Source organism: Rhineura floridana, chromosome 2, assembly GCF_030035675.1.
Source record: "Rhineura floridana isolate rRhiFlo1 chromosome 2, rRhiFlo1.hap2, whole genome shotgun sequence".
Classification (NCBI taxonomy): Eukaryota; Metazoa; Chordata; class Lepidosauria; order Squamata; family Rhineuridae; genus Rhineura; species Rhineura floridana.
In genome coordinates, this window is record NC_084481.1 from 55,957,541 (window position 1) to 55,965,939 (window position 8,399).

An 8,399-nucleotide genomic window follows, 5' to 3' on the forward strand; every position below is an offset into this window, starting at 1 on the left:
TGCAGGGGTGCGTAACTGCCCCCAACAAGAACACACTGTGCATGGAGAAGCTCCTGACATAAAACTGAAACTGCTACATGCACAAAGAGTGTCTGGTTTGCATTGACTCTATAGGTTCTCTGGCCACAACTCTTGAGTGTGTGCACACAACTTCAAAATGCTACAGATTAAACAGTTCTGTGTTGCTAGGACCAGGCACATCCTGAGGGTTGAGGATTTCACAACTAGAGTGTCTGCCACAATAAGGTCATAGCATTAGTCCAACTGCATCAGGACAGTGACTAGCACCTCTGTTCACCCTAAAATAGAAAGTGTGAAAATAACACTGTGTCAAGTCTAAACTGATATAGTTAGAGAAAAAAATAAGTATGAAGTTTCTTGGAGCTATTATTTTTACAACAGTTTTGAAGAATGTAATATTATTTTAGATATTAGAAATCATTTTGGGGTTAGAAGACCAAATTATTAAATTAAGACTGCTATCCTATACACACGCTTGCGAATAAGTTCTATTTTGACTCAGTGGGGCTACATTCCAAATAGATATGCACAAGATCAGGCTGTAAGTGTGTTTCCCTCAGACAGAGGGCATCACAATTCTCTTCCTCATATCAACCATTTCATCACCCTCAAGAGAGCATGACAAGAAGAGCCTGAGCCTTCCATTCCAGCTTGGGAGTGGGCACAGATTATCCTCACAGCTGTGCATCACTTTCAAGTGTAGCACTACGATGGGTAGTATGCCTGCTGGAAAGGAAGGCTGGGAGCTTGTCATTCGGGCACTGGGTTGCCAGGACACTTTTGAGCACTTCCAGAGCCTGGTGCAACTGTGCGGACAATTTGTGGCTCTTCTCCAGTGCTAAATTTGGAAATGGAGAGGAGGGCAAGGGATTGTCCCTGATCTCATGCAGGGACAGTGAGATCAGGGACAAGACAAGGAACAGGACCTTGGCCACCAGACGTTTTGGCTTGGCTACCAAGGTGAGAAAATGTATGGTCCCCTGCTCAAACAGATTGCTAAGCAGCAGGAAGGTGAAGGCGATTCCAACATGGATTTCCCCTCCGATCACTGTGGCAGATGACAATACCCCTCTCCTGCACCAACCCAGTAGGGTAGCCCACTGACAATGGGCAACACATCCTATTTTTCTCTCTGTCTCTCTCTGCTTGCCATCATCCACTTATATGTCACTTAGGGCAAGTGGTACGAGATTCCCACTGCCTTGTGGCATTCTACTTAGGAGTAGAAGGAGAAAAGCCAGCTGAAGTCCAAGTCTCTTTCATGACAACTTCAGCCCAACTCCCCTCCAGATCTCCCATGCCTTAACAACCAATAGCAAAGCCCAAATGATCTAAACAATGTGAGGGGAGGGGACCACCAGTCCTTGAGTGTGCCCAAAAGCCAGTGCAACACAGAAATCTCAATTAAGCAGTTGACTTAAAAGGAGTACAGAAAAGGGGGATAAAGGACAGAAAGCCAATATGTACAATCAAAATGAAAATAAAGTACAACAGCAGGATATTGGTCCAATTCACGGTGGCCTTCCCAAACCTGACCTTCCCAAACCCCAGCAGGCCATCTTGGCAGATGGGCAAGGCTGCTAACATAGCAAAACTTACTTTCAGTTGTCATCTCTGGTGTTAGGTTCTGGAAATGGTTGCAGGATATGGGATCAAAAGGGACACAGGAATGTTCCCAGCTCTTGACCGTGGTGGTTCCATCTGCCCGAGTGGATACATTGGAACATGGCTAGGAAAGGTGCTATTACACCTCAGGGAAGTTGGAAACTGGGTTGCCAAATTGTTAATTACCTCCAGAGGGTCTTCAGCCTCCCTGCAGACTACCAGCATGTCTAACTGAAGAACTTGCCAGAAGCTATGTGGACCATCACCTCTAGGAAATGGAAGCTGTGTGAACCGCAGACAGGTCGGCAGAAGGCCAGAAACATGCCACAGTCATCACTTCCACTAAGATGGTATGGAAAAGATCCTGCTGATAAAGAAAAATAAATACCAATGTGGCTGGGAGCAGGGTCTTCATAGCTGTGGCACTACCTCCTAAGGTTCCCAAAGGCATTCCATACTGACTTGGCAAGAAGGAACATAAGGCCTATAATTTTCTATTAGTTGTTAATTACTGGAGGGAGGGGGGAGAGAGAGGGGGAGGGGGAGAGAGAGGGGGAGGGGGAGAGAGAGGGGGAGGGGGAGAGAGAGGGGGAGGGGGAGAGAGAGGGGGAGGGGGAGAGACAGGGGGAGGGGGAGAGAGAGGGGGAGGGGGAGAGACAGGGGGAGGGGGAGAGACAGGGGGAGGGGGAGAGACAGGGGGAGGGGGAGAGACAGGGGGAGGGGGAGAGACAGGGGGAGGGGGAGAGACAGGGGGAGGGGGAGAGACAGGGGGAGGGGGAGAGACAGGGGGAGGGGGAGAGACAGGGGGAGGGGGAGAGACAGGGGGAGGGGGAGAGACAGGGGGAGGGGGAGAGACAGGGGGAGGGGGAGAGACAGGGGGAGGGGGAGAGAGCTTGCTCTGAGAGAATGCTTGCTCTGACTCTTATGGCAAGATTTATTGCTTCCGTGACACTGCAACAAACTGATAAATTCTGGTTTTTTTCTGAAGTGAGCTGTCTTAAGCCTAAAGGGATAAGGCACAGCATAACATTATTGATAAATATCTGCAAGAAGTGCCTTCTATAAAACCTCTGCAGAGATACCAAGTACATTAGGCAATATATCGAAACAGGACCTGACTTGCTGAAGTTGACCTACATACCTCTGACAGCCACTAAGGAGGTCAACCTTATCAAAACGCAACCATACATAGGAGACTCCTTGTTTGCACACGTTAGGGTGCAGATGAAAGTTGCTTCCTTCCTCCCTGATCCCACGTTCTCCACCCGTGCACTCAAATAGGCTGGAGAACTAGTAGCAACATATGCAGCTACACAAGATGAAGTGTTTCATTGAGACTGCTTCTATTGGGGTTTCTGAGATTTTTAAGCAGTATATATGGGGGGGAAAGCACAATACAAGCAACTTAATTCAATAGTAAAACAGATTTAGAAAGACTGGCTGTTTTACAGCTTTCTTTCTAAGTAGCTCATTCAATTAGAAAATGCTTCCTAATATTCCATTTTAAGTGTACTTCCCTGCAGTTTTAAAACAGTGAACTTAGCCCATCAAGAAAGGCTTACCTCAAACTTTTTGAGATGGAACTGTTAGATGGCAAGCAGAAGGGTAAGAATTTAAGGCAGCGCTTGCACTTAATAGCCTGGTCCGCATGACAGAGTAAGCCAGTATGGCTTACCAGCATGCGCAAACATGCAGGCCCAATATATCATAATCTGGCTTACCATGTTGTGCGAATCAGGCAAATGGTCCTCCCTCCTCCATTTTGGTATAGCAGGACTGCCATGGCACACCATTCATACGCATTTATCTATATTCTGTACCATCAACATCCTCATGACTAAAAAGTCTAGGTGGGCTAGGCTTTGAAAAAATGAAAATCAGGGAATGTAGGAGGTACACAAACAGTACAGTGATCTTGCAGTTCAATTAGGCACAGATATAAAGGAAGAGACAGAGGAACTGCTTAGGGTTCAGGCAGGTGTACAAACAATTCAGGACTCCAAAAAATTTTTAAATTGCTACAGCTGGAGTTTATGGCAGAAATGAGTGAAAGAAGGAGGCAAAGCTAGAATCTACAATAGATGGTGTACAATTTTAAATATTTCTTAAAAGGGCAGTTTGTATGGATTAGTTACACATCATTATGCAATTGACACAAAACCACTTTACCAATTTGGATCTGGCCAAACAAAAATCATCTTAAGACCATCAACAACTATTAAAATTTAAAAATATTCATATCTCGTCTTTCTGTAGAATATAGCAACAGCCAAAGCAACTTACAATCTGTAGAATTAAAAACTGACTATAGCTGACTTAAAGTCACTTGTCCTGATACTGCATCACTTCAAAAAGCATGTTGGAAACCTCATGTTTTAATATTCTCCTAGGACATAAAGCCCCTTTACATGGAATGGTAGCACATCAAGGAGAACTCTAAGCATTTGTCCCCAACATGCTGGTGTGCAGTATGTGGGAGTGCATTCCTACAATCCATTGTTCATGTTCTGAAGTGGTATAGTCTTGGAAAGACTGTACCATGTCATTCTTCCAACTTCAAGAAGGAATCTATTTGTGGTCTATTTACATCCTTCCTTGTAGCTGGCTTTAACATACCTTCAGCGTCAGTAACTATAGCAACTTTAATTCAGTGGAGAATAGTGATAAATCTTGAGAAGCACCCCAATATACCAGTCCTTTCTAGCATATACAGATATTATGCTGAGCAGAGGAAAAACCCTGATGGCAGAAAAGAAAAATCTAGATAGACAGTTGCTATATGAAAATGTGTGATCTTCGACCACAAATCCAGAAATAGATGGTGGTTGGACAGTTTTTCTTGTTTCACATTCACGGCAGTCGGCTGCCAGAATTGATCATTAAGAGCAAATGACTCACACAGTAACAACCATAGCAACAACAACCCAGATACCAGTAATCAATGCTTCATTAGGTATCATTAGTACAGAATATTCATTCTCTGTGTCGGTTAACAATTCTCAACACGTACAAAGAAGTACACTGAGGTTGAAAATGAAGAGCAGGATTTTTCAACTACCCAGAATCCTTAACCAATAAGGACTCTACATTATTTTAACAGGTCTCCAAAGAGCATCAGTATATCAGAAAAATATGAGTACACAGAGAGACCATATTTGAAGTGGGAAAGGTCACATGGAGGCAGCTGTTAGGTAACCAATCTGTCTGCAGTAACACAAAACTTTCTGCTCAAGTGATAACATGTGGTCCGTCTCTGTTAAAGGCATATGGGTGGAGAAGATTCAGTCCTAAGCACTGTTTTTTAAAGAAAAGAAAAAGGCCTTAATGATTCATGTGAAAGACTCTTATGTACCATACCTTGGGCTAATTCCACCAATTCAGAAAGTGAAAAATAAAATGAGTCATCATTTACAAAATACAGGATAGAATCTGAGGACCAATTATGTGGGGGTTATACAAAACATTAGCCAGTGCTGGCTTTGATTGCTTAGAGATCTGGCCACTTGTAACCGAGGCAACATTCAAACTGAGACCTCTCTCGCCCTCTTGATTCCCCTGACTTACAAGGGGATGTGGAAGCATAATGATGCTCTGCTAACAACATTAGCAGGCCGTACGTTATTGGCTCTCTATACAGTTTGAACTGCCACAGAATAGTTTTTTTAAGTAGCCACTGGACAGTAATTGGTCATTTGATTCTATCTTCAAAGAGCAATATATCTGGCTATCACCACCGTCTCCAGGTTGACGACATGACCCTTGCTTCTCCAGGCCTCAGGTAAGAGGAATGCATCTACATGTTCCACCCATTTAAGTGCACCAGGAGTCACAGAGAAGTCAGCCTTGGTTTACCTGTCTTTAAATACATACAGGTAAGTCTTGCATCCTCCCACTTCCTGTACTGCCGCTCTTGTGGTTTCCTGATTAAATTACAGAAGGAGCATTTGACCCATTGCTATGGCAATATTTTTCTTTCATGCCAGCTTCACTGACCCTGCCCATCATTGCCATGGTTACAGGCAATGCAGCAGAATTTTAACCAGCAGCCCAGAGTTCCAGATGGGTGGCAGATGCAACAGATGTGATGGATGCTGGGGGCAGGGCCTCAGTTCCCCCAGTGGAGGTCAGCCTTGGAAACTAGGCAGATATAAATACTCAATGCCACCACACGTTACACTTATCACAGGAATACAACTGAAAATAGCCTTCCTATAGTGACTCCCCCTACCCTATGCTGGCTGTAACATGAACAATTATTTACCACATGAATTGCAACCACCAAACTGCAACTTCCTGGTGGTTGATGGTGCAGGGAGTGGAAAAACTGTACACATTCAGACCAGGAAACAGATTGACACTGGAAGACCATTTCTGGCAGTATTCCCATGGCAACTGTAATATGTGGTTCAGTTTTTAGTGATGTAGTTCTACTGTAGTCCTCACTCTGCCTAATGGTAGGGCCAGCTCTACATTCCATTCATACTCTTCCACATTACTCCCATTATAACACTGACTGTATTAAATCTATTATGACTGTGATTACAGTAGGGCCCCGCTTTACAGCGTTCCGCTTTACGGCGCTTCGTTCACGCAGCGGTTTTCAATTAGGGAAAGGCCCCACTCTTACAGCGCTTGTTCCGCTAATACGGTGGGTTTTTTCCATTGCGCACCGTTCTGACATCATTTTCGCGCGATGCAGCCCATTATAGTCTTTGGGGTCCCGCTTTACGGCAATTTCTGCTTTACGGTGGGGGCCTGGTCCCTAACCTGCCATATTAGCAGGGCCCTGCTGTATTACATGCACTAGTTCCTATTTACAAACTGGAATGCAGAAACAGCACCTGGACAATTGATGCAGGAAGGACCCAAAAAGCCACCTTCTCAAAAAAAGCATAGTCGACCACTCTGTAATCTTCCCTCTAATGCTATAGCATTCAAGAGAACTCTCACAAAGTGTTTATTTCTAAAATGAGAAGTGCTAAGGCTTACTCACTTAGAATCAATGCCCTCCAGATGGTAAACCCTTTTGCCTTAAGACCCAGATATACTGGGCCTAGTTGGGATTATTCAATTGCTTGGGGAAAGCAGCACATGTTCAATGCACTTTGAGAGCATCACTACATCACATATCAGGGGATGATGATGAGGACCCCTGGAATGAAAACATGACAACACTGGAGAAATGACCAGCAGTTCCCCCATCTCATCCTTTCCTATTGTCTATCACTATGGGAAAAAAACCCTGAGGTTAGTTTCCAAATAAAGGAAGGGGGACTCACATCAGCCAAAATTCCTGAGGATAGAGCATTCTGCACATGATTGGAAGTGGCCTCACCTTTATATCTTTAACACTAGCGCTGGCATCGACAACAGGTTCTGGGTCTGAGACCAGTGTGGAAAAACTCCCTAGAGCCATCTGTCCTCGCTCTCTATCATCACACTATGTCCCAATTTGGGCTAGCAAGCAAGTACCACCAGGCCCAGAGGAGATCCCAGATCGATGCCCCACACATGTACACTTACAATTTCCCAGCCGAGACCCTGTTCCTCCGAAGCTCAGCCACCCCGGTGTTGCTTTCCGAGGAGTCTCTTACCGCCTAGGCTGAAGAGAAGGAGGAGTCAGCGCGGAGGCAGCATCTCCCTAAACTCTGGACCGGCTCCCCTTCCCGCTAGCACGGAACCACCCACGGGTTTCCCAGGTGCTCGCAGCCAAAAGTGGAAGTCGGAGAAGAAAGGCAGCTGGAAGGCGCCTGATCTCCCGGCCCTTCCTTGGCCCAAAAGCGGAGGAAGCCACTGCCGCCGCCTTCGGAGATCTCCGGCTCGCTCTAGCGTTGCCAAGAGGCTGCTCCGATCTCATGCTGAGGCCTGAGGAAGGCGAGATCCCAGAGGGAAACCCCTGCGCTAGTAGGCCCAGACGCAGACGCAGGCGGCACGCTATTGCTGCTGCTAAAACACCAGCCCCCGCTTTCGGCCTAGCTTTGGCCGCAACGCTCTTTGCGTGTGCTCTCTTCAGGCGACCCCCTCCGCAGGACTGCAGGCAAAGATCTCCCTCCCTCCCTCCCTCCCTCCCTCCCTCCCTCCGGCACAAGTCTGAGCTGCATCGCCCTTACCTTGCTTCGTTTCAGCCTGCCACCTCCTAGTTAGTCCCCATGATTCTTCCCCCACCCCGCTCTCTTTTTCTGCCGGCAACGGAAAGCGCGTCTTTTCCTCCTCCCTGAGCCAAGGAACCCGCGACGACGTCTTGCGACTGAGCGGAGATAAGGCCCAGCCAACCGGCTCACTCGCTGCTTCTTTCTCTCGCTGCTTCCTTAAGGCGTGTCTGCACTAACCGGTTAGCAAGGCAGCAGGTTCCCGGAATGGCCCGGGGGGGGGGGGAAGAGAAGAGAGACAGAGATTAGACTCAGTCCCGTACCTCCTTTCCATACACGTGTGAGTGCCGAGAGAGAGGCACCAGATGCGTTCGATTTGGATCCTACCCTTCCGAGTGAGAGACAGGCTGCCTCTCCTCTTACAGGCTCCAAATGTCACAAACAGCTCGCCTGCCAAGACCAGTGTCCCAAAGAGAGCAGGGACTCTGGAGCTTTTAGAAAGGACAAGGCTATGAGGTAAGGGATTAGAACATTCGGCTCACAGAAACAATGGTTTTGCTTCCGTGTGGTCCATGGTTTTTCAGCCAGTTAAGAATCTGGGTTTGCTTGTTTTTTAAGCGTGGGGTTATATTACCCCCTTTATAAAAGAAAAAGATTGATATAGTTTGATGGAGGATGGGGAAG

At 46.5% G+C, this 8,399-nt stretch overlaps 1 protein-coding gene across 7 annotated transcripts in view; it reads right to left on the reverse strand.

The window, feature by feature from the left end:
• The window catches only part of GPD2 (glycerol-3-phosphate dehydrogenase 2), a 131,656-nt gene extending 123,518 nt beyond the window's left edge, over nucleotides 1–8,138 (reverse strand). Inside the window, exons 1-3 of one of the 7 annotated variants that reach the window (XM_061608755.1) lie at nucleotides 7,737–8,021; nucleotides 7,150–7,223; nucleotides 1,813–1,993 (exon numbers count right to left, since the gene is read on the reverse strand). The gene's annotated coding sequence lies outside the window, so the exon portion shown is untranslated. The other 6 variants (XM_061608751.1, XM_061608750.1, XM_061608753.1 and 3 more) reach the window with 6 other exon arrangements.
• Nucleotides 8,139–8,399: the final 261 nt, after the last annotated feature.